Source organism: Elephantulus edwardii, unplaced genomic scaffold, assembly GCF_000299155.1.
Source record: "Elephantulus edwardii isolate Elephantulus edwardi_28Jun2011 unplaced genomic scaffold, EleEdw1.0 scaffold00150, whole genome shotgun sequence".
NCBI lineage: Eukaryota > Metazoa > Chordata > Mammalia > Macroscelidea > Macroscelididae > Elephantulus > Elephantulus edwardii.
The window spans coordinates 1,453,957-1,481,049 of record NW_006399900.1 but is presented as its reverse complement, the minus strand read 5'-3'; the positions used below and the strand labels follow the sequence as shown (position 1 = coordinate 1,481,049).

Below are 27,093 nucleotides of genomic sequence, written 5' to 3'. Positions count from 1 at the left end.
TCTTTGCAAGTGTACCACGTGGCAATAGGATGATACATGAAGAAAAGATTGAAGTTGTCAGCAATTTCATTTTACTTTGATCCAAAATCGACACCCATAGTAACAGAAGCCAAGAAATTAAAAGATACTTTGCATTGTAAAAAAAAAAAAATCTACTGTCAAGGAACAATTCATAATACAAAATAGAAAGGATATGTGTTTAAAGATTAAGATGTGTCTGATTCAAGCCAGGGTACTTTAGTTGTTTCATCACCATACGAATTTTAGGTGATGAAATAAGGAATATATAAAGAAAAACAATGTGGTTTGGAACTGTGGTGCTGGCAAAGAATCCCGAATATCTCATGGCCTGACAAAAGAACCAAGGGTTATTATGATGTGTAGTATGTTTTGAGATAAGGCAATGCTCTACCTCCAACTCCATTTTTATTCTCAATTTTTATTTTTCAGTAATGCTTTGCTTATTCAGGGTCTCTTTCCTTTCCAAATAAACTTGCCTATTGCCTCTTCTATCTCTTTTAAAATGAATTTGGTATCTGTATTGGGATTTCATTGAACATGTATATTGCTTTTGGTAGAACTCTCATTATCACTATATTGAATCTTCTTATACATAAACAGGAGACATTTTTCCATTTATTTAGGTCTCTCATTGTTTCTCAGTAGCTCTGGTTGCCTACCAGCAATAAGGTGTGCTTCAGGGGAAGTCAGGAGGTCGCAGACTTCAGTGGGTGGAGTGGTGGAGTGAAGGAATTAGGAAAGATCTAGTAAAATCTGAAAAAGATAGGACAATAGTGGGATTAGCTCAATGATGATTAATTGTATAATACACAAGGTATGGGAATGATAGTATGAATCACAATGTGAATTAAGGACTATGTGAAATACAATGTAACTAAATGAAAGAACGATAAAAGAACAATAAAATACATTTTTTAAAAACCAATATTTGAGAATCAAATTTGACCTCGGGTGTACCCCAAATAAACTTATAAATTAACTTGAGTATATCTTGGGGAGATCTGGTGACCTAGTGGCAAGGAGCTGCACCAGAGACTCATGAGTCCCAGAGACTCATGGTTCGAATCTACCAGATGCTCTGCTGGAGGAGGGAACAATCTCCTCCTGTACCAGTCAGATCTGATTTGATGGTACACGCACACAAAAATAATAAAATAAATTTTTTTTTAAAAAAGAGTAAATCTGATGCATTGATTATTAATAAGCAAAGACTAGACAAGTTGTGGAATGAAGTCAAGGATATCATCCACAAAAAAACAACAGGTCACTTAAAAAACGATGAATAAAGAAAAAGAAATGTCAGAAGAGACTCTCAAAATCACACTGAAATGAAAATAAGACAAAAGAAGGAAAAGGAATATTGAGGTAAGACAGCTGAACAGAAGATCTCAAAGAGCAGCTTTAGAAGGGAAAGTGATGTAGTATAATGATATGTACAAGGATCTGGAGGTATCAAAACAATAAAGAAAGGATATACTCAGCATTTCTCAAGCTGATAGAATAAGTTCAAATCTGGAGTTGCAACACTGAAGGGTTTTATGAACTAAATTTTGGAGAAGATGGAAGTAATATATATATTCAGTGTACAAAAAAGTCTTGATTGACATTGAACCATTTCAGGAAGTAGCATATGAGCAAATACTAATAATACTGAAGGGAAAAGTTCAACCTTCACAGAAATCATTGGAAAAAAAAAGGATGTACAAGTTATTGACGGAATACCAACTGATATGTTTCAGGAAACAAATGTAACTCTATCCATGCTCACCAGACTCTACCAACAAATGTAGAAGACAGTTACTTAACATCTCTTGACCAGTAAGAGATCCATATTTGGTTCTGTTCTCAAAAAAAGGTGACCAACCAACTGTGGATATTATGGACCAGTTTCATTACAATCAAATGCAAATAAAATCTTGATTATTCCCAAATAGTGCATTTAAAGGGAACTGATAGGAATTCAAGATGAAATCAGAAGAGTAAAATCTTGCCTGAAAGCAGAGAATACCAGAAAGTGCTTTCCTTGTGTTTTCTTGGTTAAGCAAAGGCATTTGGTTGGGTGGACCATAACAAATAATGATTGACATTCATAAAACATGGAAATCTCAGATCACTTAGCTGTGGTTGTGCAAAACCTTCTTGAAGACTGAGACTATTGAAAATATGATAAACTGTCAAAAGACAAACAAATCTGTCCTATAAGTAGTGCTACCAAAGTGTTCACTCCAAATAGTGAAACTTCATCCCACTTTGAGTGTGTTTTCAGGAGGAACTACTGGTTAGAAAGGGACATCACCCTGAGAAATATAGAGGTATAGGAAAAGATAGGAAGACTTTCAATCAGATAGACTAACAGTGACTATCTCAAGTGATTTAATTTATTTAATTTCTATGTCGTATGTGCCAAGTTTTTTCTTGCTTTTGCCTTTAGTCATAGTCAATTCAATCTGGATGCTGAGCAAATTAATTGAGAAGCTGGGCTCTATGAAGAAGAATGTGGCATCAGAACTGGAGGAAGACTCATCAATAACCTTCATTATTGAAGATGACACAACCTTGCTCAATGGAAACGAGAATATCCTGCATAATAATTGATTGCATTGCATCTTAACCTCAAGAAAACAAAAATTCTCAACCCTGGACCTATAGTCAACATCGTGATAGATGAAGAAAAGATTGAAACTGTCAATGGCTTCATCTTACTTGGATCCACAATCAATATTCTAGGTATCAATAGTCAGTAGATCAGGGCATGTTTTGCACTGGTAAAGTCTACAGTCAGGGATCTCTCCAAAGTACTAAAGAGCAATGACTTTAGTTTGAGGACTAAGATACACCTAATTTGTTGTTGTTATTTGTTATGTGTCATCAAGTCACTTGCGACTCAGTGACCCTATGTACAACAGCCCTAAACCCTGCTCTATCCTGTGCCAATCACACTGCTACTGACACACCCATCAAGATTACCCCAGTCACTGAGTCAATCCATCTCATAGAGGGTCTTCCCCTCCTGCGCTGTCCCTGCACTCTCCCAAGCATGATGTCCCTCTCCAAGGACCTGTCCCTCCTTACAACATGTCCAAAGTATGTCAGTCGAAGCCCCAGAATCCTATCTACACCTTATTTAGGCCGTAGTATTTTCAATCATTATTATGCTGCTGACAGATGGACCTTGAATAAGGATGACAGAAGAAGAATTGATGCCTTTGAATTGTGGTGTTGGAGATGAGTACTTAATATCCCATGGACTGATAAAAGAACGAACAGTTGCATAGAAGATAAAGCTTCATCTTACTTACTTTGAGCATGTTACTAGGAGAGGCTATTGATTGGTCAAGAACATCATGCTTGGAAAGGTGGAGGATTCGTGAAAGAGAGGAAGACCCTCAACCAGATGTATCTACAGTGACTGCTGCGATGGGCTTAAGTGTGTCAGAGAATCTGAGGATGGTATAGGAAAGGAAAGGGTTTAGATCTGTTCTTCATAAGGTCGCTATGAGTTGTATTCAACTATGTTATTGTTGTGTACCATGCAGTCAGAACCAACCCATAACTGATCCTCCAGTGGGTTTGTAGAGGAAGCTAATCACAAAGGAGACGATTGTCCATCTTTCTCCTACAGATCAGCTGGTGGCCTCAAACCTAGTAACAACATAGGCAATTGATCCTGTGACATTTAGTTTAAAACTAACCAATGTTTTAGAAATTTTCTTTCCATGATTTTAATTAAATACAGTGAATTATTTACTTCTCTCTCTCTCTCTTTTTTAAGGGATCTTTGTTCCAGAGTCCAAGATAGCTATTATTAGGTGCCATTAAGTCAATTCTCATAAAGATCATCCACAGAGCAGAAAGAAACACTGTCCAATCCTGGTCTAGTCTCTAAATTGTTTCTTTACTTCCTGAACTGATTTTTGTAGGCCCTTTGTTAATCCATCTTGTTTAGACTCTTCCTTTTTTTCATCAACCCTGTGCTTTACCAAATGATGTCCTTTTCAAGGGATTGGGCCTTTCTAATAATGTGCCCAAAGAATGTGAAAGAAAGTCTTATGCTCACCTCCATGATACATTCTACCTGCACTGTTTTTCTCAAGACAAATTTATTTGTTCTTCTAGCAATGGTATATGCAATATTTTTTGTCAACAATGAAATTCTAAGGTTTAAGTTTTTCACAGTCTTTCTTCTTCTTTGTCCAATTTTCATATACATATTTTGTCATGTGCCTTCGAGTCAGAACAGACTCATAACCCACTCTCCAGCAAACTTTCAGAGGGAGTTAATCCCACAAAAGGAGATGAGCCATCCTTTTTCCACAGAATAGCTGGTGCATTTGAACCATGTGCCTTTGAGATTGATGGCAATGTAGATCATGGATCAGCGTATATCAATCCACAAAGTACCATCTTGGCTTTGCAATGCTTTACAGAAGTCTCTCACAGTCAGTTTGCCCAATCTATCACTCAATTTACTGACTACTTTTTTTCTGAGCATAGATTGTAGATACAAGTAAAATGAGTCTTTTGACTACTTCAGTATTTCACTTTTTATCATAATGTTTCTTATGGGTTCAGTTGCAACAATTTCTGTTATCTCTATGCTTAAGTGTAATCCATATTGAAATCTGTAGTCTTTGATCTTCTTCATAAAGTGCTTCAAGTCATCATCAAGCAAAGTTGTGAGCATTACAGGCTGTTAATGAATTATTCTCTAATCTTGATGCTACATCCTTCATTGTATAATGTAACTCTTTGTGCTATTTGCTTCACCAAGTGATGGAATAAATACAATGAAATGATAAATCCTGATGCACACTTTTCCTGATTTTAAACTGTGCACAACTCACTTGTTCTGTTTCAATAACTACTTCTTGGTCTATTAAAACTTTCTTGATGTGACCTAGTGACAAGAAGCTGGGTTGCAATCCTGAAGTCATGTAGTTAGAGTCTACCAGCTACTCTGAGGGACAAAGAGGGGTAATCTACTGTGCAACTAACCATCTCTCTATGAGTCAGTTCTGACTCTACAGTGCACAATAGCAACAACGGCATAATTAAGTTTTTTAGAGAGAAACATGTTCAATTGTGCTGGGGAGGGGGACAAACAAGCCTCAAATGGATTGCCATCAAGTTGATTCTAATTCACAGCAACTCTATGGAACAGAATAAAATTGTTCCTCAGAGTTTTCAGAGACTAAGGTGCATCTGATACAGGCCATGGTCTTTGCAATCACTTGTTATGCATCAGAGAGTTGCACAATGACTAGGAAGGATAGAAGGATAATTGATGCTTTTGTGCTGTGGTGCTGGAGAAGAGCATTGAGGGTACCATGGACTGCTAAAAAAACAAACAGATTCATCCTGGAGAGGGCTAAACCAGGCTGCTCCTTGGAGGCAAGGGTTCTGAGGCTTCGTCTGACACTTTGGATATGTTGTAAGGAGGGACCAGTCCTTGGAGAGTGACATCATGCTTGGAGGGTGAGGGACAGTGCAGGAGAGGAAGGCCCTCTATGAGGTGGATTGATTCAGTGACTGGGGTAATCGCGATGAGTGTATCGGACACAGCGTAATTGGCACAGGACAGAGCAGAGTTTAGGGTTGTTGTACATAGGGTTGCTATGAGTCGCAAGTGACTCGATGGCACATAACAACAACAACAACAACAACAATCTTTATACGTACATACCACCATATTTTTCTCCTGTGAGATGGCTAGTGGATTTGAGCTGCCGACTTCAGTTAGACTAGCACTCAATCATCGTGTCACAACTAATGAGCTATCAGTTCTCTCTATAGCAGCAGCATCTTCTTTCTGGTTAGCATTTTATAGGCCCTAGACCATTTCAAGGTGTTGGAATGCCCATGCTATATTAGAAAATGTAGCCATTTAAACGCACAATATGTTCATATATTTCTGATGAGAATAAGAATTCTGTATATAAGCAAAGCTCTAGTCAAACTTAAACATTTTACATCCATGCACATTCATTCTGACTCAGACACAGAATTCATTCGTGACCTTAGAATCACTCAAATGCTTGCCTGTTCTGTTTCTGCATCTGTAAACCATGATCAAACCATTTCTCTTCCGCCTTGGTCTGATCTAAGAAAATTCACTGATGAGATAAAGGTAGTAGAAAGGATAAGACAAAGGACAGCATTCAATCTGGAACAACTTCACTTTAATTATACACCCAGGGAATATTTGTGTTTGCACTAACCCCTCTATTGATTATCAGATAAGGGGTCATATTGATGTTTGCAGAAGAAAAAGCAGGGCTGGTATTTTAGGATCCCAGACCTCTCAGTGACTCAAAATTCTGTGAAGTTCAGACTCAGAAAGTCTTCACAAAGCCCAAGTTATTCTGAGAGGTTGTTGTTTACAGGAGTACTCAGTCAGCTTTGCAGATGAGACCAGATGAAAGGCTAATGGCTAAGAAGGAGAAAGCGTCTCAGGCAGGTGTAAGGCCTGTGGGCTGAACCGCTTGAGTTCTGAGAAAGGCAATCTTTTTATCCCTTATCCCATTCTCATTGGAAGAAGGAAACTGTAGTGTCTTCCAGCGGTAAAATGTCTATTCCACTCCAAAAAAACATTTCAGCAAGATTTACCTGAAATGCATGAGTCTTTCTTAGTTCCAGAAAAGCAATGTTCCTTGTCTAGGGACGGGAAAATCCTCATATCCTCAGACTCCTGACATATCTAAGCAAACGAAGGCCTCATGCCAAATTCAGCCTCCTGTGTACTTCTGTATGTCTTTGAGTTGAAACGGTTTTAATTTTTAAATATCTGGAAAAGAAGCCAAAATATAAACAAGATTTGGTGACACATGAAAAATACAATATGTTCCAACTTCAGTGTCCATAAATGAAGTCTTCTTACTGGAAAACAACCACATTCATTTATTTACTACACATTGTTAAAACAAAAATCATAGTAAGCCAATAGTATAAATGGATTTCAACTGTATTTCATATACAATATGCAAAACAAGCACTAGCTTTTTCTCTAATAAAACCTCCCAAAACAACAAAACCACAAAAAAACAACAACCCCCAAACCAAACCACAAAACACTTCATTGCCATGGAGTTAGAACCAACTCAAAGGTGACCTTCCAGAGGGTTTCCAAAAACTGCAAATCATACAGTAGATTACTCATCTTTTCCCCTTGGAACACTAGTGGGTTCGAACCTCCGGCCTTGTGTCAGCAGCAAACTCCTTACTGACTAGGTTACCATAGTTCCCTAGACTTTCTGTATAAGAATCTATAGTTTAGCCAGATTCCCAGTTCATATACCCACATCTCATTAACCTTGTTAACAAAATGAGGTCCAAACAGTATTTTTGTAATTAAATAGCTTCTAGGCTGACCTTGAAACCGAACTCCCTCCATAGCTAAACATTCAATAAAATAATAGGCATGTCTATATGGTGAATAGTGGCATCAGGGAAGCCTTAATTTAGAAAAATCACTCATAGGAGGTCATAAAGGTATCATTAGCCCAGAGATAAAGCTCACAAGGCAAGAAGGGCTAGGAAGTAGAGATAATGGGAAGGAGGAGCACACGTAAGAAGTGGGAAGAGAGTTCTGCTATAAAGGAGGAATTGCAATCAATATCCTGAAAAAGACATATGTATGAATTGTTGAGTGCAAAGGCAGTTTTCTCTAAAAACTCTCTTTCAAGTCACCCACCAAAATTTTTTTAAAAATGTAAAAATAGGGAGGCAGGGAACTGGATCTAGATAATTCTTCAAAAGAAGTAATGCCTAGGGTAAACACTCTTTACAAATTAGAACTTGGTTTAATTTATTGGTCGCATGGGAGTCTCAATCTAGGCTGCTCACTGAACACTTGGAATCTACAAGTGACAGCTCATGAGACAGGTGGGCAATCTCCACCAGCAAAATTCATAGCTGTGGAAATCCAGGGAAGGGTGGCTATGAGCCAGAATTGATTAGCCATGGGTTAAGTTGATTTAAAGGGGATTTTTAGGATAACAGTTTCTTCAAGGTTTAAGGTTGAAAGGATTATCTTAGTCAAATGGTACAGGGAATGCATTCCAAAGAATATAACACTGTGACCCAAACAGATCTATACACACTCTTGTTTATTGCAGCAGCATTATTCACAAGAGCAAAGAGATGCAAGCAGCCCAAGTGCCATGGATAAATCCTGAAGACAGAAAGGTGTAAGGTAGAAGGAGAGTGGAGACACACCCTAAATTAATGGCAGAAGTGGGGAAGGAGTTGTTGTTGATGCTGGTAGGTGCCGTCTCATCAAATAGGAACCCTTTCCAACTATAGTGTCCTATTCCAAGGAACAACCCCTCCTAGCAACATGCCTGAATTAAGTGAGGCAAAGTGTCATTCATTAACTTTGGCTGCATCGTTTCCGAGACATATTTGTTCCTTCTTGTGGCCGTCCATTGGATATTCAATGCTCTTCTCCAACATTACAGGTCAAAGGCATGAGTTGTTTTTCTGTCATCCTAATTCATCATACAGCTCTCAGATGCATAGCAAGTGATTGAAAAGACCATGGTCTGAATTAGATGCACCTTAGTCCTCAAATTGATACCATTACTTCTCAATAATTTATAGCCTGGAAACCTGAAATACTTACCGTCTGGTCTTCAATTGGAAAAAGGTGCTGAACATTTACAGAAGCCATCCTTTATCAAACCTGTGATAGTCCTTCTAGTCCATTGTTTAACGTTATGATTCACACCACACACTTGTGTCTCAGATCATCAGTTGCAGAAGGCTAACCCCCTCACAAGTCGGTAACTTCAATAGTTTGCAAAAATTGGGAAAACTGTCCTTTGTTGAAGTTGTATCTTCAACCCATTGGACCTATTTCTACTCTGTTTTATGTCGAATAAATCTACCACTTTCCCTGCATAAGAGTAAAATAAAGGGAGAATAGGAAAAAACTTTCATTTGCCAATATTGTAAGCATGAGTGCTCTGATAAACTCAACATGGGTAAGCTAAGCCTATCTATAGCTTGAAACAGCCTTTTAGGCAATTAGAAATTGCTGTCTGTGGCAAAAGAAAGACGGACAATCTCCTCTCGTGTGAGGAACTGCCTCTGAAACTCCACTAGAGAGTCAGCTATGGGTTTGTTCCAACTCTATGGTACACAACAACAACAACAATATGTAGCTTATTGTACATCGCTTGGCCTATTGTAGTTTGTTTGGCTACACAATGAACTCTTGGCACCAGCAGTCAGAAAATCAAAAGACAAATTGCATTGGACAAGTCTGCTGTCAGAAACCTCTCCAAAGTGCTAGATAGCATTCATGTCAGTCTAGAGACTAAGGTGCACCTGATCCAGGCCATGATCTTTGCAATTACTTGCTATGCATCAGAGAGCTGGGCAATGACTAAGGATGATAGAAGAAGAAATGGTGACTGAATTGTGCTGGAGGAGAGCATTGACACACCATGAACCACCAAGAGAACTAACAGGTCTGTCTTGGAGAGGGTGAAACCAAGTTTCTCTTTGGAGGAAAGGATTTTAAAGCTCTATCTCACATACTTTGGGCACGTGGCCAGGAGGGACCCATCATCAGAGAAGGACATCATATTTGGAAGAGTGTAGGGACAATGCAGAAGCAGAAGACTTCAGATGACATCGATTGATAGAGTAACTGGGATAATGGGAGTAGGTGTGTCAGAGTCAGTGAGACTGGCTCAGGATAGAGAACATTTTAAAGCTGGTGTACATAGGCTCACTATGAGTTCCTGACAATCTGATAGCGCGTAACAGCCACAACTACATCAGTGGTCTAGTGGGTAAAAAGCTGTGCTGCAGTGCCAAAGGTAAGTGGTTTGAATTCACCAGTTACTCCATGGGAAAAGGAGGCCAAAAAAATGAACAGATATATTGGAGAAGGAACAGCAAGAGCACCCTTAGAAGCAAGGATGGAGAAGTTTCATCTTCACATAAGAGAATGACATTGTGCTTGGAAAGACAAAGGAAAGGCAAGATAGAAGACTTCAACCAGCTGGACTGACGCTGGGACTGTAGAAATGGACTTGAGTGTGTCAGAGAGAGTGAGGATGACACAGGATGAAACAGGGTGCAGATCTGTCGTTCACAGGGTCACTATGGATTGTACTTGACAGCACCTAACAACAATAAAAGAAATTAAGCTGTATTAAAAAGGCTGATAAAAAAAGATACACACTGTATGATTTCATTTATGTAACCTTCCTGAAATAACATAATCATTACAGTAAAGAAAAGTTTATTGGTTGCCAGGGGTTAAGTATGGGTGGCGGGGGTGAGTGTAGCTATAAAGAGGTAGTGTGAAGGAGTCTTGTGGAGTCTTATGAAACAGTAATGCTGAATTTTGATTACATTGACGATTACATAAAGCTACACATGATAAAGTTGCATAGAATTGTACAAATACACATAAAAAGTTCATATAGAACTTTTACAGTCTTCAAAAGCTATGTGGATTATCCTGATACAGATTTCTTGTTTTTATGTTGTATTACAGACATGCAAAATGCTAACATTGAGGGAAGCTGGGTGAAGGGTACATAGGACTGACTCCCTGTGTTTTCTTTGCAACTTTCCATGAGTCTATTACTACTTTAAAATAAAAATATAGATACATTAATGGACAAATAATATCAAATAAATAAACAAAAGTTTAACCATGACTGATATGGGAAAGGTCACTATCAACAGAGAACATAATTTTTTCTATCATTTATTATCATATACTACTAGTATTTCATCATTTACAATTCTGTTCTCCAAACTGACTCTAATTTTAGGTTGTTTAGTTAGCGTTTGAGGAAAAGGGAGCATTTTTGTCTTCTAATAAATGTCTTCAAATTATTACACATAATAAATCAATATATCATCATGATAGAAATATTTATTAAGGGATATATTTGTCTTTCTTTAAGCCACAGTAAGTCTATCATGTCTCATACATTGTGCTTTTATCCAAGACATCATGTAGCACTGGAAAAACAGACAACACATTCAGGGGCACTGAGGTCAAGATCTTAATATATATTGTTTCTCTCATCTCCTGCACCCAGATGCTCTTCTTAATGCCTATTTTAAGAAAAATTAAAATGAAGTATGCATTTACCATAATAGCCCCTTTCCCTTTGCATATGTAATTGCTTGAGTTTTAGGTTTGATTTCCTCTTTCTCTTGCTGTAATTACAAGGACAATTAGGTGTCAGAATTCAAAGTTGCTCAAGTTTAAGAAGAGAGGGAGAGAGGGAGAGTCCAAATGGAACACTTTTTTGCTGTGAAATACAAATTGTTGAAACAGCTACAACAGACATTTTCATAATGCTTTGTAATTGACAGAACTCTTTCAATTAGAACCATTTAGAGATCAACTTAGACAATATGTAAACACTCCCCCTCCCCCAAAATCCACTGCTATTAAGTGGACTACAATGCTCATCGACCCTCCATCAGGTTTCTTAAGACTGTAAATTTTTACGAAATATATTCTTGGAGTTTTGAGGTCAAGTTCTTGGTATCTACCTGTTGTTTCTAATTCCTATATTTGGTCAGGGGATCCCTGACCTTTTACCTAGGGACCCTACCTATTACTTACTAGGCCATCTCCCTTTGTCATTTCATCAAACACTAAAAGACATATTGCCATGGGAAAGTCTGCTGTTAGGGACCTCTCCAAGGTACTGAAGAGTAATGGTATCTCCCTGGAGACTAAGGTGCATCTGATACAGGTCATGTTCTTTCCTATCACTTGTTATACATCAGATCGTTGGACAATGACTAAGGAGGATAGAAGGAGAATTGATGCCTTTAATGGTGGTGGTGGAGAAGAATATTGAGGGTACCATGGACTGCTAGGAAAACAAACAGATTCATCCTGGAAAGGGTTAAACCGGGCAGCTCCTTGGAGGCAAGGATTCTGAGGCTTCGCCTAACATACTTTGGACATGTTGTAAGGAGGGACCAGTCCTTGGAGAGGGACACCATGCTTGGTGTGGTGGAGGAACAGAGCAGGAGGGGAAGACCCTCTATGAGGTGGATTGATTCAGTGACTGGAAAAATCGGGATGGGTGTGTCAGAGACAGTGTGATTGGCACAGGACAGAGCAGAGTTTAGAGTTGTTGTACAAAGGATCACTATGAGTCGCAAGTGACTCAATGGCACATAACAATAATAACAATAACAAAGCAAAGATAGATTTCATTGCTGATTGTTCCTGCGAATGTGTGTCTTTGTAGTTCATCCTTATACACAGGATGTGATCACTAAAAGTACCCAGCTCCAAACTACTGACCTTTTAGTTAGCAGCTGAGAGTTTAATCACTGTTTAACCTCCAGGAATCCTTACATGGTTATTAATACTTAATATTTTCTAAGTCTGCGCTATCAAATGTCATAAGGTCTAGCAATAAATGAAGGAGCTGTGGTGTAGACTCTGAATACGCACTGAAGAATCAACTGTGAGTCAGTTTCCACTTGAAGGTACACAACAACAGCAGTCACATGTGGGTATTTAAGTTTAAATTAATTAAACTAAATTTTAATTAAAATTTAAAATTTCGTTTTCCAGACATAGTAAGAAAAGCTGACACAAGGCTAATAGCTACTTCACTGGGCAGATCAAACTAGAGATAATTTCATTATCTCAAAGTTCCTTGAAGTACTTCTTCCTTTAAATCAAGTATGTGGATGGGATGATGAATTTCCAAGATGCTGGCCAACCACAGGCTTATGATGTTCTGTTACCTACAGTGAATGTCACACAATTTCTCTCTGTGAGCCCATTAGTGGCTAGTCTGTAGACATGTTATCTGTGAGTCTTGTTCTATCCATTCTTCTTGGAGCAGGGTGGTGATAGATGATTTCATCATCTCTTGTTTCTTCAGCTGGAATAAAGATCTAAAGATGTGGTTCCTTGCTGGTTAGTACTCAAGTATCAAGTGAGAGTTTCAATACCAAACTGAAATGGATGTACATTTGTTCGCTTCATCATAAATATGCATGACCTTGACTCTAATAAAGTTGTCTAACACTAAGTAAAGACTCTAACAATGGTCATCATTGGTGTTTATCTGCACAGGATAAAATAAGCTGTGATTCAGCGCACCCATGGAAGGCCCTTCAATTATTTTACCACAGTAGTTTCTCCTGAGATTCTGTTCATTTAGGTGTTCCCAGACAATCTAATCTCTTATCTCCATGTCAAAGAAATTGTAAGTATTTTCCATGTCCTTCAGTCATTTACCAGACTTAAAAATATTCCTCTTATCTCTAGCTAATCTCTAAGACTTGTTCTTTCTTCCTATTCCCTAAAAGACACTTAAAACCATCTCTTTATAAATTTACAAGGAAAAGGAACTATTTTAAATGTCAAGAAACATCTTTTTTTTGCCTTGCTAAAATCCTTGAAACAATGAAATTCAGTGGGCACAGTTAGATGATCAAGAGAAAGAGTAAGTGTTAAGGAGAGGAAATGCAAATTCATATTTTAAGAAAGTTAATAGTCTGACTCACTGAGAAATATGACACTTGTAACTAAAAGCCATGAGATAGTAACTATTTAAACTTTCCATTTAGTAGAGAAGAAAGTGAAGGATCTGAAAAAAAAAAAAACAAAACAACAAAGTTTCCATGAGATGGCTTGACACAGTGGTTATAAGAAGGTGCAGGATCAATCAGTGATTTGTCACACTGGGTCATGATGAATCACAACTGGCTCTGTGGTATCTAACAATAACAACAACAACAACAACAAAAAAAAACCAAGGTTCAGAAATTCCCCTTGGTTTTTCTAAAGTCACACAGCCATATGGAGGTATTCACCTGTCTTAGATTTCCTGAAACTCAGGATTCCCTGATATTTGCTCATCGATAGGGGATTATAGACGGGCATAACTATTATTATAGAAAGGGTATAACTATTGTCTAGAACATAAACCATGTGTTTCCATGTATTCTAGAATAGCGTATTTGTTTTTCCTTTGAAGAACTATTTCAGTCTTAGCACACATGTTGTGTTGTTGTTATGTGGCATTGAGTCACTTGCGACTCATAGCGATCCTATGTACAAGATCCCTAAATACCGTTCTATCCTTTGCCAGTCTCACAGTCTCAAACACACTCATTCCCACCATGCCAATCACAGAATTGATCCATCTCATCGAGGGTCTTCCTCTCTTGCACCGTCCCTCCACTCTCCCAAGCATGATGTCCCTCTCCAATGACCAGTCCCTTCTTGCAACATGTCCATAGTATGTCAGATGAAGCTTCAGAATCCTTGACTCCAAGGAACGTTTGGCTTCCCTTTCTCTAGCACAAACCTGTTTGTTCTCCTAGCAGTCCATGGTATATTCAACACTCTTCTCCAGCACCACAGCTCAAAGGTATCAATTCTCTTTCTATAATCCCTATGCACTGTCCAACTCTCTGATGTTGTTGTTGTTGTTGTTGTTGTCTCTGATACATAGCACATAATTGCGAAGATTATAGCCTGGATCAGGCGCACCGTAGTCTCCAGCCTGATGTCATTGCTCTTCAGTACTCTTGAGAGATCCCTTATAGCTGACTTTCCCAATGCAATTCGTCTTCTGATCTCCTGGCTGATGTTACTAAGAGTGTTGACTGTGGAACCAAACAAACTAAAACTTAACTATCTCAATCTCGTCACCATCCATACTGATGCTGCCATAAGGCCCAGTGGAGAGAATCTTTAAAACCAGTCTCACAAAGATGAAATGATGGATGACTCAGACCAGAAAAATCAGCATTCAACACTTACCCTGGTCAAGGTATAAAGGAGCTTTGGTGGCTTAGTGATAAGAAACTGGCCTACAATCACTAAGACACGTGGTTTGAATCCATCAGCTGCTCTACAAGAGAAAGATAGACAATCTCTTACTGCCTCTGAAAACTTTATGAAGGGTCAGCTGTGGGTGGGCTCTGACTGGACGGTACACAACAACAGTCAAAATATTTGGATCAAGGATAGCTTTATGACTCCCAAAGAATCAAGTGATTAAGACTGTACTCCCCCCCCCTTTTATTATATTATTTTTACGTGTACCGTCAAATCAGATCTGACTGGTACAGGAGGAGATTGCTAAGACTCTACTTTTAAGTTTTTTCCTCATAGTTACTAAATTACTAAGAACCCTCAATTTAAAATAGAGTTATATTCTGACAATTCTGTCATAAGTCAGTATGAGTGTAACTAAAAATCTCATTTTCCCCTTTTTGTTTTAATTATAATTGTTTTTATTATCATTATTGTGATACTGCTGTTGTCGTCAAGTGCTGTCGAGGTCCTTGAGACCCACAGTGACCCTGTGTACAGCAGCTCTGAACCCTGCCCCATCCTGAACCGGTCTCACTAATTGCGACACACCTATTTCCATTGCCCCCATTACTGTACCACTCCATCTCATTGGGGATCTTCCTCTCCTGTGCTGTCTGTCCCTCCACCCTTCCAAGCACAATGTCCTTCTCCAAGAACCAGTCTCTCCTGGGCACGTGCCCAAAGTATGTGGATCCAAAACAGACCTATTTGTTTTCTTGGCAGTCCGTGGTCTGTTCAAGACTCTTCTCAGCACCAGTACTCGAAGGCATTGATTCTTCTTTGTCATCCTTAGTCATCGTCCAGGTCAGATTCATAACAAATAATTGCGAACTTTTCCTGGACTAGGCACACCTTAGTCTCTAGACTGACATCATTGCTTTTCAGTACTCTGGAGAGATCCCTGATAGCAGGTTTTCCAAAAGCAATTCATCTTTTAATTTCCTGACTGCTGGTGTTAAGAGTGTTGATTGTGGATCCAAGCAAGATGTAATTGCTAACAACCTCAATCTTCTCTATCTATAATTCTGCCAATCGTTCCAGTGGTGAGAATCTTTGTCTTCTTGATGCAGAACTTCAGTCCATATTGAAGACTAGAGTCCTTTTTTTTTTTTTTTTCGAAGACTAGAGTCCTTGACCTTCTGCAGCAAGTGCTTCAGATCTTCAGTTTCAGCAAGCAAGGTTGTGTCATCTGCATAACATAGATTATTGTAATACAGTAGATATTTATTTGTTTTGGCATGAGATTTATAAGATCAGGAAATTGCATGAGGCAACATTGTAAGTAGTATATATTTCTAACAAGAAGAAGTACAGAAAAAATGAAAGTGATCTTAAGTGTGGTTTGCCATAACTTGAATATCTCATAAGGTGAGGTTATGTGTACTAAAATATATCCTGGTCATCTTGCTTCTCTGTGAAAACAGTATGAACAAAAGATAAAAATTACAGGTTACTGAAAATGGTATTTAAATATCCAATTATTACAATGCTTAAGGTTAGATTGCAAAAGATCATTTCAACAGCTGAAGAGGACGAAAAGACCAAGATATATGTCAGATGAGATTCTGAATATTGCATTAAAGTGCTGAGAAGCCAAAGCTAAAGGAAAAAATCAAGAAATTAAAGAGCTTAACAGAAAATTTCAAAGGGTATCTCAAGATGACAAAGCAAGATATTATAATTAAATGAGCGAAGAGCTGGAGTCAGAAAATCAAAAGGGCTAAACTCACTCAGCATTTCTTAAGCAGAAGGAATTGAAAAATAAACTCAAGCCACAGTGGCAATACTTAAGGATGATCCAAGAAGGATTTAAAGAAGATGGAAGGAGTATACAGAGTCACTGTACCAGAAGGAATGGGCTGACACAGAAGAATTTCACGAAATAATGTATGAGCAAAAAATCTATGGTTATGAAGGAGGAAGTTCAATTTGCTCTGAAAGAATTGGCAAAAACCAAGGCTCTAGGAGTTGACAGCAAACCAATGGCATGTGTCAACAAAGAGATGCTGCTCTTGATGTGTTCACTTAAGTTGTGCCAAAAAATCTGGAGCGCAGCAACCTGGCTAACTGACTGGAAGAGATAGATATTTGTTCCTATTCCAAAGAAAGGTGATCTGACAAAGTGAAGAAAGTATCAAACAATATCATTAATATCACACACAAGCATGAGTCTTCTGAAAATGTTCCAGAAATGATTGGAGCAACATGTCAACAGAGAACTGCCAGATGTGCAGTCTGGATTTAGAAGAGGTCTAGAAGATACTAGGGACATTACAGCTAATGTTAGATGGATATTGGCAGAAAGCAGAGAGTACTAGAGGAACGTCTATCTGTGCTTCATTGACTACGCAAAAGCTTTTGACTGCATGGATCACAACAAGCTGTGGTTGACTCTGAGAAGAATGGGAAGCCCAGAACATTTGATTGTGCTAATGCGAAACCTATACTTGTACCAAGAGGCAGTCGTCAGAACAGAGCAAGGAGACACAGCATGGTTAAAATTGTGAAGGATGTCCACCAGGGATGTATTCTGTCCCCATACCTTTTCAATCTGTATGCAGAACAGATCATCTGCGATGCTGGGCTGTACAAGGAGGAATGTGGCATCAAGATTGGTGGAACATTCATCAACAACCTGTGTTATGCATATGACACAACCCTGCTTGTTGAAACTGAGGAGGACCTGAAGTACTTACTGCAGAAAGTCAAGGACTGCAGCCTTCAATATGGATTGACGCTCAACATCAAGAAAACAAAGATTCTCACCACTAGGCATCAATATTGGGATAGTTAACAATCTTAGTTTGTTGGCTCCACAGTCAACACTCTTTGGTACAAGTCAGCTGTCAGAGACCTCCCCAGAGTACTGAGGAGCAACGATTTCAGACGGGAGACTAAGGTGTGCCTGACAATTGCATGATATGTGTCAGACACCTGAACAGTGATAAAGATGATAGAAAAAGAATTTATACCTTTGAGCTGTGGTGCTCGGAAAGAGTATTGAATATACAATGGGCTGCTAGGAGAACAAACAGGTTTGTCCTGGAGAAGGTGAAACTGGACTGCCCCTTGGAGTCAAAGATTCTGAAAGTTTGTCTGACATACTTTGGGCATGTTGCCAAGGAGGGACCAGTTCTTGGAGAGGGACATCATGTTTGGGAATTGGAAGGAAGGCGCAGGAGATGGATCGATTCAGTGATTGGGGCAAGGGAAGTGAGTGTGTCAGAAACAGTGAGTTTGGCACAGGACAGAGAAAGGTTTAGGGTCACTATGAGTCACAAGTGACTTGACAGCACATAACAACTACCACAATGTTAGATCAATCCTGAATTTTCAATTCTATGAGCAAATAGGGAGATCTGGTGGCATAATGGTAAGAAGGCATGCTGCTATCCCCAAGATTCATGGTTTGATTCCTCTGGTCCCTCTGCACGAGAAGGTTGGGGAATCTCCTACCTCGAGATAATTGCCTCTGCAAACCTGCCGGACAGTCAGCTACGGTTGGTTATGACTCAAAGGTACACAACAACAACATTTGCAGATAAGACCTTTGTTCTGATCAAGAGTGGTAATTTACATTTTCCAGTATTTACAACCACAGCTCCCAATAATACTAGTGTTTAGTGGAATGAACAGTTTGTTAATCTAAAGTAACCAATCCCAGAATTACACATAATTCAAGTAGAAGAAGAGGAGTCTAATTAATGGAGAAGACCTGTTTGCTACTAGCAAATCCCAATCCCCATTCCTCCTAATATCCAAGATATAGGAAGAAAAAACAAAGTTCTCAGAACAGTAATCCTGCAGGTTTACATATGTGATAAGCAAAAACCATTCTTATCCTTCTGCATTCAAAAAGGGGACATTTTCTGCCCTTAAGATTTATAGCCCAGTTTTATAGGCACCAGGAGTAGGAATTGACTTGGAAGCAAGAGGTTGGGTTTAAACAGACATTGACAGTAAATGACCAAGATTGGGTTAGTCAGTGGAAAACATTACATATACAAAAAAGCTTCAAGAAATAGAAAGTGACATCAGTCAGGGCTTATAAATACTGGTTACTCTTGTTGTTGTTGTTGTTGTTGTTGTGTACCATCTAGGCAAAACCAACCCATAGCTGAAGCTCCAGTAGGTTTTCAGAAGCAGTAAATCATGCAGGAGGAGACTGCCCATCCTTTGGAGCAACTGATAGATCCGAACTTTGTGCCTTTGGGATTACAGTATAGCTTTCTTTCCGCTAGGTCACCAGAGCTCCATATTGGTAACTACTTCCTTTGAAGATCTTCTCCTACCTTTAGTAGGAAGTATATTTATGGCAACAAAAGGCAAGGAGAATAAAGGGAGAGGAGAGATGTCTGAAGACCTTGGTCACCTCTCCCCACCCCAATCACTGTGGACTTGGCTATAAAAACTGAAGGGATAGCATAGTGCTAGTTGCCCTCTCCAAAGTGAAAGTCCCAGGAGCCTCAAGATATATGAGTCTTCATCTTACCAATTTCCTCGAAGGATACTTAAAATGAAATTATATTGACAAACTGGGTGCTTGGCTGATAGCAAAGAGAGCTCAGCATTCCTGTGGGCTGTAAACACACACATTTGTCGGATACTTGATAGGTTTGTGGTTATGTTTTGGGAAGGCAAAATTCACCCACGTCTGCACGAGATAACAGAACAGATTGAACCCAGACACAAATTAGAAACTAAATCCAAAATTTCAAAAGTATTACTGATCAATAATCAGGAGGGGGGGAAAAAAAATCAATGGCCTAGTGCAAAGACTGGAATTCAAGCAGCTCAGTGTGGTGTGCAAATGAAGCATGATTAGATCTATTAACAGGACAGACTGGTTTCTTTAGGATCTTTAATAAATCATGTCAGGTGTAGGCAAGCTGGCTGAGCGGAAAAGGTCAGAAGGGTAAGAACTATCAGGGATGTGAATTGAAGGCAATATGTATCATTCTTTTTCTCAAGCAGTTTATAACACAGTGGAAGAGTTAGTAGCACTTGTTAATAAAAAAAAACAAAAAAGGAAAGCAGAATATAGTAAGTGCCTTAATGGAGATACAGATAAAGGGTCAAGGGAAATGTAGAGGGAGATTGGTTTTGATTCCCTGAACCTTGGAAATCTTTGAACAAAGATGTATTTTAACATTTTCTTGCATAATACCTTAAAAAAGCAAGGATGATGAGGAAAGACATCTTGAGTAGGGAAAGGGAAGGCAAATTCAAAACAAAGAAGATTGATCCTCAGAGCATATTGTTGTTGTTGTTATGTGCCATTGAGTTGTTTGAGAGTTATAGCAATATGTACATTAACTCTGAACCCTGCCCTGTCCTGAGCCAATCTTATTGTCTCTGATAGACCTAATCCCATTTCTCCAGTCACTGAGTCAATCCATCCCATCCCGGGTCTTTCTCTCTAGAGCTGTCCCTCCATGCTTCCAAGCATGTTTTCCTTCTGTAATTATTGGTCCCTCCTGGCCACATGTCCAAAGTATGTGAGACAAGAGAATGATACTTAGAAGTAGAAAGAGAAGGAAAGTGGACTTGGAAAGGGTCAATTTAGATGAGATCAGGGTTGGTTGTGCCTGAAATGGATGTGGTGGTACACAGAGGAGAGGACAGAGGAGTAAAATATGTCAGTAAGGAGTGCACAGCTAAGGACAAGCTGTGAGATTCTTTGTTGGGAGTGTGGCACAATGGTTAAGCCCTCAGCTGTTAACTGAAAGATTGGTAATTCACAGTTACAGGCAGTTTCATAAGAGAAAAGACCTGGCAACACATTTCCACAAAGATGTACAGTCTAGAAAACCTGATAAAGAAATTCTACTTGGGGTAATTCATCTCTGTCACCATGAGCCAGAAACAATTTGACAACATATAAAAACTAGGAATAATAAAGGGGTTGTGGAAATAAAGAGTGCTGCACTTAAATGTTGGTGTTTAGTTGGAGACAGGGCAAAGGGAAAAGAGTGGAAAACGGCTTTGGGATTTCCAAGCTACCTATCTAGATGAAATTAATTACTAAGACACATAATTGTTAAAGATAATTCTTTCTTTTCTGTTTTCAGATACTTTATGTCAAAGATATGCATTTCTGCCTATTTTGAAAGTTATTTTACATAGGAGATTAAAATGTCAACATATTCCTTCATCATGCTATTTGGACATATGTGACCCCTGGATATGAAAAATGGTAATTGAATGGTAAATGAATATGAAAGATGATAATTCAGGAGTCTATACCAAAAATACCTATATAAATAAATGAGGAGAAAGTGGAATCTTGCTTAAATACAAGCTTAATTGCTGATTCATATATGCAGCAGATGTACTAGAGTTGGAAAATCATTATTTTTCAACAATCATACTAAAATTTAGATGAGGCAAGTCTCATTAAAAGGTCCTACATTTAGGATAAAATTTTTACAGTTTTATTTTGTGAAAGTAATCACATTAACTATAAAAAAAAAACACCCTTGAACTCATCATGAACTCAGAACAAACTCGTAGCTAATCCTCCAATATTCATATATTAATATCCAGTACATTTTTTTGTTGCTGTAAATCATACAAGATGAGATTGACTAATTCTCTGAGCTGTGGCAAAATTTGAACCACTGAAAAAGGCCTGCCTTTGGGTTACCAGTGCAACTCATTTGGTAATTATGCCGTCAGAGTTCATAATAGCTATACATTGGGGACATTGGATAACCTCTTCATGGAGAAGTAGAACTATATTTTTTTTCAATGATTAATTTATTGCTAATATATTTTTTCTTTTTTGACTTATTATTAATTTCAATGAAAATTTACAGAGACCTTGGATTTCCATTAATTCATTGTTGCACTTTTCTCCCCTCCCAACCTTCCCCCCTCGTACACTACCCTCTTGGAAAAGTAAAATTTTTTCACTGTTTTACAATCCCTCCCCCCAGGTCCACTCCACTTTGCAGCCTTCACTCTGGACTCCTGTCATGACAAAAATGCCTAATTACATATCCCTTTTAAACAGTTTTCCCCATCTGTTTCAATGCAATATACGTTATTGAACCTATCTTTCTCAGTCTCCCCCCAACCCCGATGTCAGTCTTGTTTTACAACAATGGCATCATGCAGTATTTGTCCTTTTGTGACTGAGATAACCTCACTCAGCATAATGTCCTCTAGGGTTACCCATTTTGAATAATACGACATGAGTTCCTTGTTTTTCAAAGCAGCGTAGTCTCCTATTGTGCGAATATACCACAGCTTCTCTATTTGTTTGTTGATGGACACTTAGGTTGTTTCCAACTCCTTGCTACTGTAAACAAAACCATGATAAACATGGGTGTGCATATATCTCCTTGGATGTCAGTTATGGTCTCTTTGGGGTAGTTTCCCAGTAGTGGAATTGCTGGGTCAAATGGTATCTCTATTTGCAACTTTTTGAGAAAGCGCCATACCGCCTTCCACAGTGGTTGCACCATTTTACACTTCCACCAACACTGAATAAGGGTTCCAGTTTCTCCACAACCTTGCCAGCATTTGTTGCTTGCTGTTCTGTTAAATTTAGTAATTCTGACTGGGGTGAGATGATTATCTCATAGTTGTTTTGATTTGCATCTCTCTTGGACCTAGGGATTTTGAACATTTCCTGATGTGCTTGTTAGCCGTCTGAATGTCTTCTTTGGTCAAGTGTCTGTTCATATCCTGTGCCCATTTTTCTATTGTATTATTTACCTTCATCTTGTTGTGGTTAGAAATAAAACAATATTTTAACTTACAATGGACATTGCATGGTTTTGGATGTGATTACTTGAAGACATCTTCCATGCAATATTCCACCTCAGCACACAAAATCTCAATTTTGTCATGAAGAACACTCAGAAACCCACAAATGAGGAACAGTCCATGGAAAGGAGGGAGTAATCATTCCACATTAAATTAAATCAAAGAGACATGTCAAATAAATGGAATCTTAAGCTAGAACCTGGACTAGAAAAAAAAATCTTACTGCAAGTATTCTCAAGCTCATCAGTGACTGTGGATCTCTTTTATCCCTCCCTACGCTCAGTCTCCCTCCTCTTTTCCCTTTCCCATTTGGACTCCTGTATCCATCTTAAAGTAATTCTTCTATTTTTACAGTAATAGTCTTATGTAGTATTTGTTTTTATGAGACTGAGTTACTTCACTGAACATAATGCTTTCCAGACTCTCTTACGTTATATAATGATTTTCAAAATCACTGCTTCTGAATGCTGCATGGTATTCCAATATGTGAATGTACCAGTTTCTCAGTCCACTGTTTGCTGATGGACATTTGCGCTCTTTCAATTTTCTTGTTCTGTGAATAACATTGTTATGAACATCATTGTACAAATCTCAGTTTGTGTCTCAATTCTATTTTTCTCAGGGTATATTCCAAGAATTGGAATAACTGAGTCATATAGAATTTCTATGTTCAACTTTTTGAGGAAACCGTCAAACTGCCTTCCACAGTGGTTGTGCTATTTTACAACCCCACCAACGGTGTATGAAACTTTCAATCTCTCCTCATCCTCTCTGTCCTGTTAAACTTTGCTGCTGGTGTGAGATGGTATCTCACTGTGGTTTTGATTTGCATCTCTCTTATTGTTAGTGATGGACAATGACTAGAGATGATAGAAGGAGAATTGATGCCTGCCTTTGAGCTGTGGTGTTGAAGAAGAGTATTGAATATACAATGGACTGCTAAGAAAACAAACAGGTTCATCCTGGAGAGGGTTAAACCAGGCTGCTCCTGGAGACAAGGATTCTGACACTTCATCTGACATACTTTGGACATGTTGCAAGGAGGTACCAGTCCTTGAAGAGGGACGTCACGCTTGGGAGGGTGGAGGAACAGCACAGGAGAGGAAGACCCTCAATGAGGTGGATTGATTTAGTGACTGGAGTAGTGGGAGTGAGTGTGTCAGAGAGAGTAAGACTGGCACAGGACAGAGCAGGGTTTAGGGCTGTTGTATCAGTTGCAGGTGATTCAATAGCACATTAAAGCAACAACAACAATGACAATTATTTCTCACAACAGTTTTCTTTAATAAAGGTCTTTTGTGTCTCTAGTTAGATTCACTCCCAAGTATCTCAATTTGTGATTGGCTATTTTGAACCATATTGCTTTCTTAGTTTCTTTATCTGACTCTCCTTTGTTACTGTAGAGGAGTCTCACTGATTTTTACATATTGATCTTCTATCCTGCCCTTCTACTAAATTGTTTTACTAGGCCTAAGATTGTTATTGTTGAGTTCTTGGGGTTTTCTGTGTACACTATTATATTGTCTTCATATAGCAATTTTATCACCTCTTTGCCTATTTGAATGCCTCTTAATTCCTTCTCTTGTTCCTCCAATAAAATATTGAAGAGGAGAGGTGAATGTAGGCATTTGTGCCTGGTTCCTGTTCATGAGGGGAATGTCTTTCATGTTTGTTAGCTCTTGGTTTTGTGTATATGCTTTTCACCATGTTGAGGAAATTCTTTTTTATTCCTGTTTTGCTGAGTGTTTTAATTGTAAAGGGGTATTGTATTTTGTTGAAGGCCTCTTTTGTATGAATTGATAGGGTAATGTGGTTCTTGATTATTGCTTTGTTGATGTGCTAAATTACATTAGCTGTTTTTCTTATGTTGAACCATCCTCTTGCATGCATGATGATTTATTTTTTTAATGTGCTTTTGGACTCTATTGGCCAAGATTTTATAAAAGATTTTTGCATCTATATTCATGAGAGATATTGGTCAGTAGTTGTGTGGGTTTTTTTTGTGTTTTGTTTGTGGGTTGTTTTTTTTGTTTTTGTTGCTGATGTTTTGCTTTTGGGTTTTTTTTTTGTTTGTTTGTTTGTTTTTGTTTTTTTTTTCTGTAATGTCAGTGCCTGGTTTTGGTATTAGTTATGCTTGCTTCATACAATGACTCTGGGAATGATCTTTCTTTATCTATTTTTTCAATAATTTATGTAGTTTTGTGATAGATCTTTGATTGTTTGAAATTTATCTGTGAAGCCATTTGGACCACTTTTTTTAGGGAGGAGTCTTTCTAAGAATGTGTTAAATTTCTTTTTTTTTTTGTAATGCATCTATCTGTTCATCTTCGCTCATTAGTGTTCAAGGCCTCAACCTGTTCCTGAGATCATTCTGAAATTCAGGTGGTATGAAATTAAAGTCATATTTTGGCTCCTGTGGATATGAGTCGCAAACGACTCGATGGCACATAATAACATTAACAACAACAACAACTATCTGTTCAAGTGTTCCACATCTGTCTGTGTCAAACTGGGCAGGGAATGATTTTCAAGGAATTTGTCCATTTCCTCCAGGTTTTCAAATGTATTGTAGTGTGTTGTTGTTGTATACTGTGAAGTCAGAACTGACCTATTGCTGATCCTCCAGTGGGTTTCAATAGGCAGTAATAGCATGGAAGGAGATTGCCCATCCTTCTCCTGCAGAGCAGCTGGTGGCCTTGAACCCCATGCCTTTGGCATTGCAATGCAGTTTCTTACCACTAGGCCACCAGAGCTTTTTATAATATTAAGATAGTAGCAATTTAATTTCATCTAATTATGTTGTAATGTCATCTTTCTCATTTCTTTTTTGAGTTATTTTTGTCTTCTCTTTCTATCCTTTTGCTGAATTTGCCAATATTGTGTCAATTATATTAACCCTTTTGAAGAACCAGCGTTGGGTCTTAATAATGGTTTAAATTCTTTTTCTTGGTTTGTATTATGTTGATTTCAGGTCTTATCCTTATAATTTCTTTTCTTCTAGAGGCTGTTGCATTACACTGTTCTTTTTCTATTTGACAGAGATGTTGAGTTAGGTCATGATTTTTCTTCTTTCTTTCTTTTTCATGTGTTTGCCTATTACTATGAATAAAGTGGTCCTGAGGACCACTTTAGATAGAGACCCAGAGGTTTTGGCATGTTTTCATTATAATTTGTTTCAAGAAACTGTTTTACTTTATTCTTTATTTCTTCTATAACCCAAAAATGCTCTAGCAGTATCTTAATAAGATTTCGTGGGTATTTTAGTGAGGTCTACCCTCTTGAAGTTAATTTCTAATTTCTAGGCTTTGTGGTCTGAGAAGATATTTTGTATTATTTCAATTCTTTTTAAATTTTTTTTTAGCTTTGTGTCTCAATACATGGTCAGTTCTGGAGTATGTACCATGTGCACTTGAGAAGAAAGTAAATTTATTTTGGTGGGGTGTAGTACCCTGTATACATCCACAAGGTCCAGTTGGCTGACTTCACAGTTTAGATCTTCTGAATCTTTGTAAATCTTCTTTCAAGTTGACCTATCCTTTGGGAGAGTGGTAAGTTAATGTCTCCTATCACTATTGTGGTGCTGTTTTTTCTTCAGTCTTTTAACTGTTGTTTTATGTGTTTTGCAGGTCTATCATTTGGTGTGTCAATGTCAACCAACATTATATTTTCTTAACCTATTGTGATTTTAATCACATTTCAGAGAATGTTGACATTACTCTGAAGGGCCACACAATTATCGTGAAAGGCCAGCGGGAACCTTGCAGAGGGACTTCAATCACATCAGTGTAGAGCTCAGTCTCCTCGGGAAGAAGAGACTTCGTGTTGACAAATGGTGGGGGAAAGGGAAGGAACTGGCTACTGTCCACACCATTCGTAGCAATGTACAGAATATGATCAAGGGTGTTACACTGGGCTTTCGCTACAAGATGCGGTGTGTGTATGCTCATTTCCCCATCAACGTTGTGATTCAAGAGACTGGCTCTTGAATCTTGAAATTCAAAACTTCTTGGGTGAAAAATACATTAGGAGAATTCGAATGAGACCAGGTTGCTTGTTCAGTATCTCAAGCCCAGAAAGATGAGATAATTCTTAAAGGAAATGACATTGAGCTTGTATCAAATTCAGCTGCTTTGATTAACCAAGCTACAACAGTTAAAAACAAGGATATCTGAAACTTTTTGGACGATACCTATGTCTCCGAAAAAGGAACTGTCCAGCAGGCTTATGAGTGATAGCTAGGAGTTTTCCAGCTAGAGAAATGAGGACGGTCAAGTCCTACGCATCTGATTTTTGTAGTAAAATTCTATTAATTGGAAAAAAAATGACCCATTCGCTGATTCCATCCTCTCCTGGTCCTGCAATTTCTATTTGTTGTTGTTGTTATGTGCCGTCGAGTCGTTTGTGACTCATAGCGACCCTATGCACAACAGCCCTAAACCCTGCTCTATCCTGTGCCAACC

At 38.4% G+C, this 27,093-nt stretch overlaps 1 pseudogene; it reads left to right on the top strand.

The window, feature by feature from the left end:
• The window catches only part of LOC102871262, a 48,824-nt pseudogene extending 21,959 nt beyond the window's left edge, over positions 1 to 26,865 (top strand).
• Positions 26,866 to 27,093: the final 228 nt, after the last annotated feature.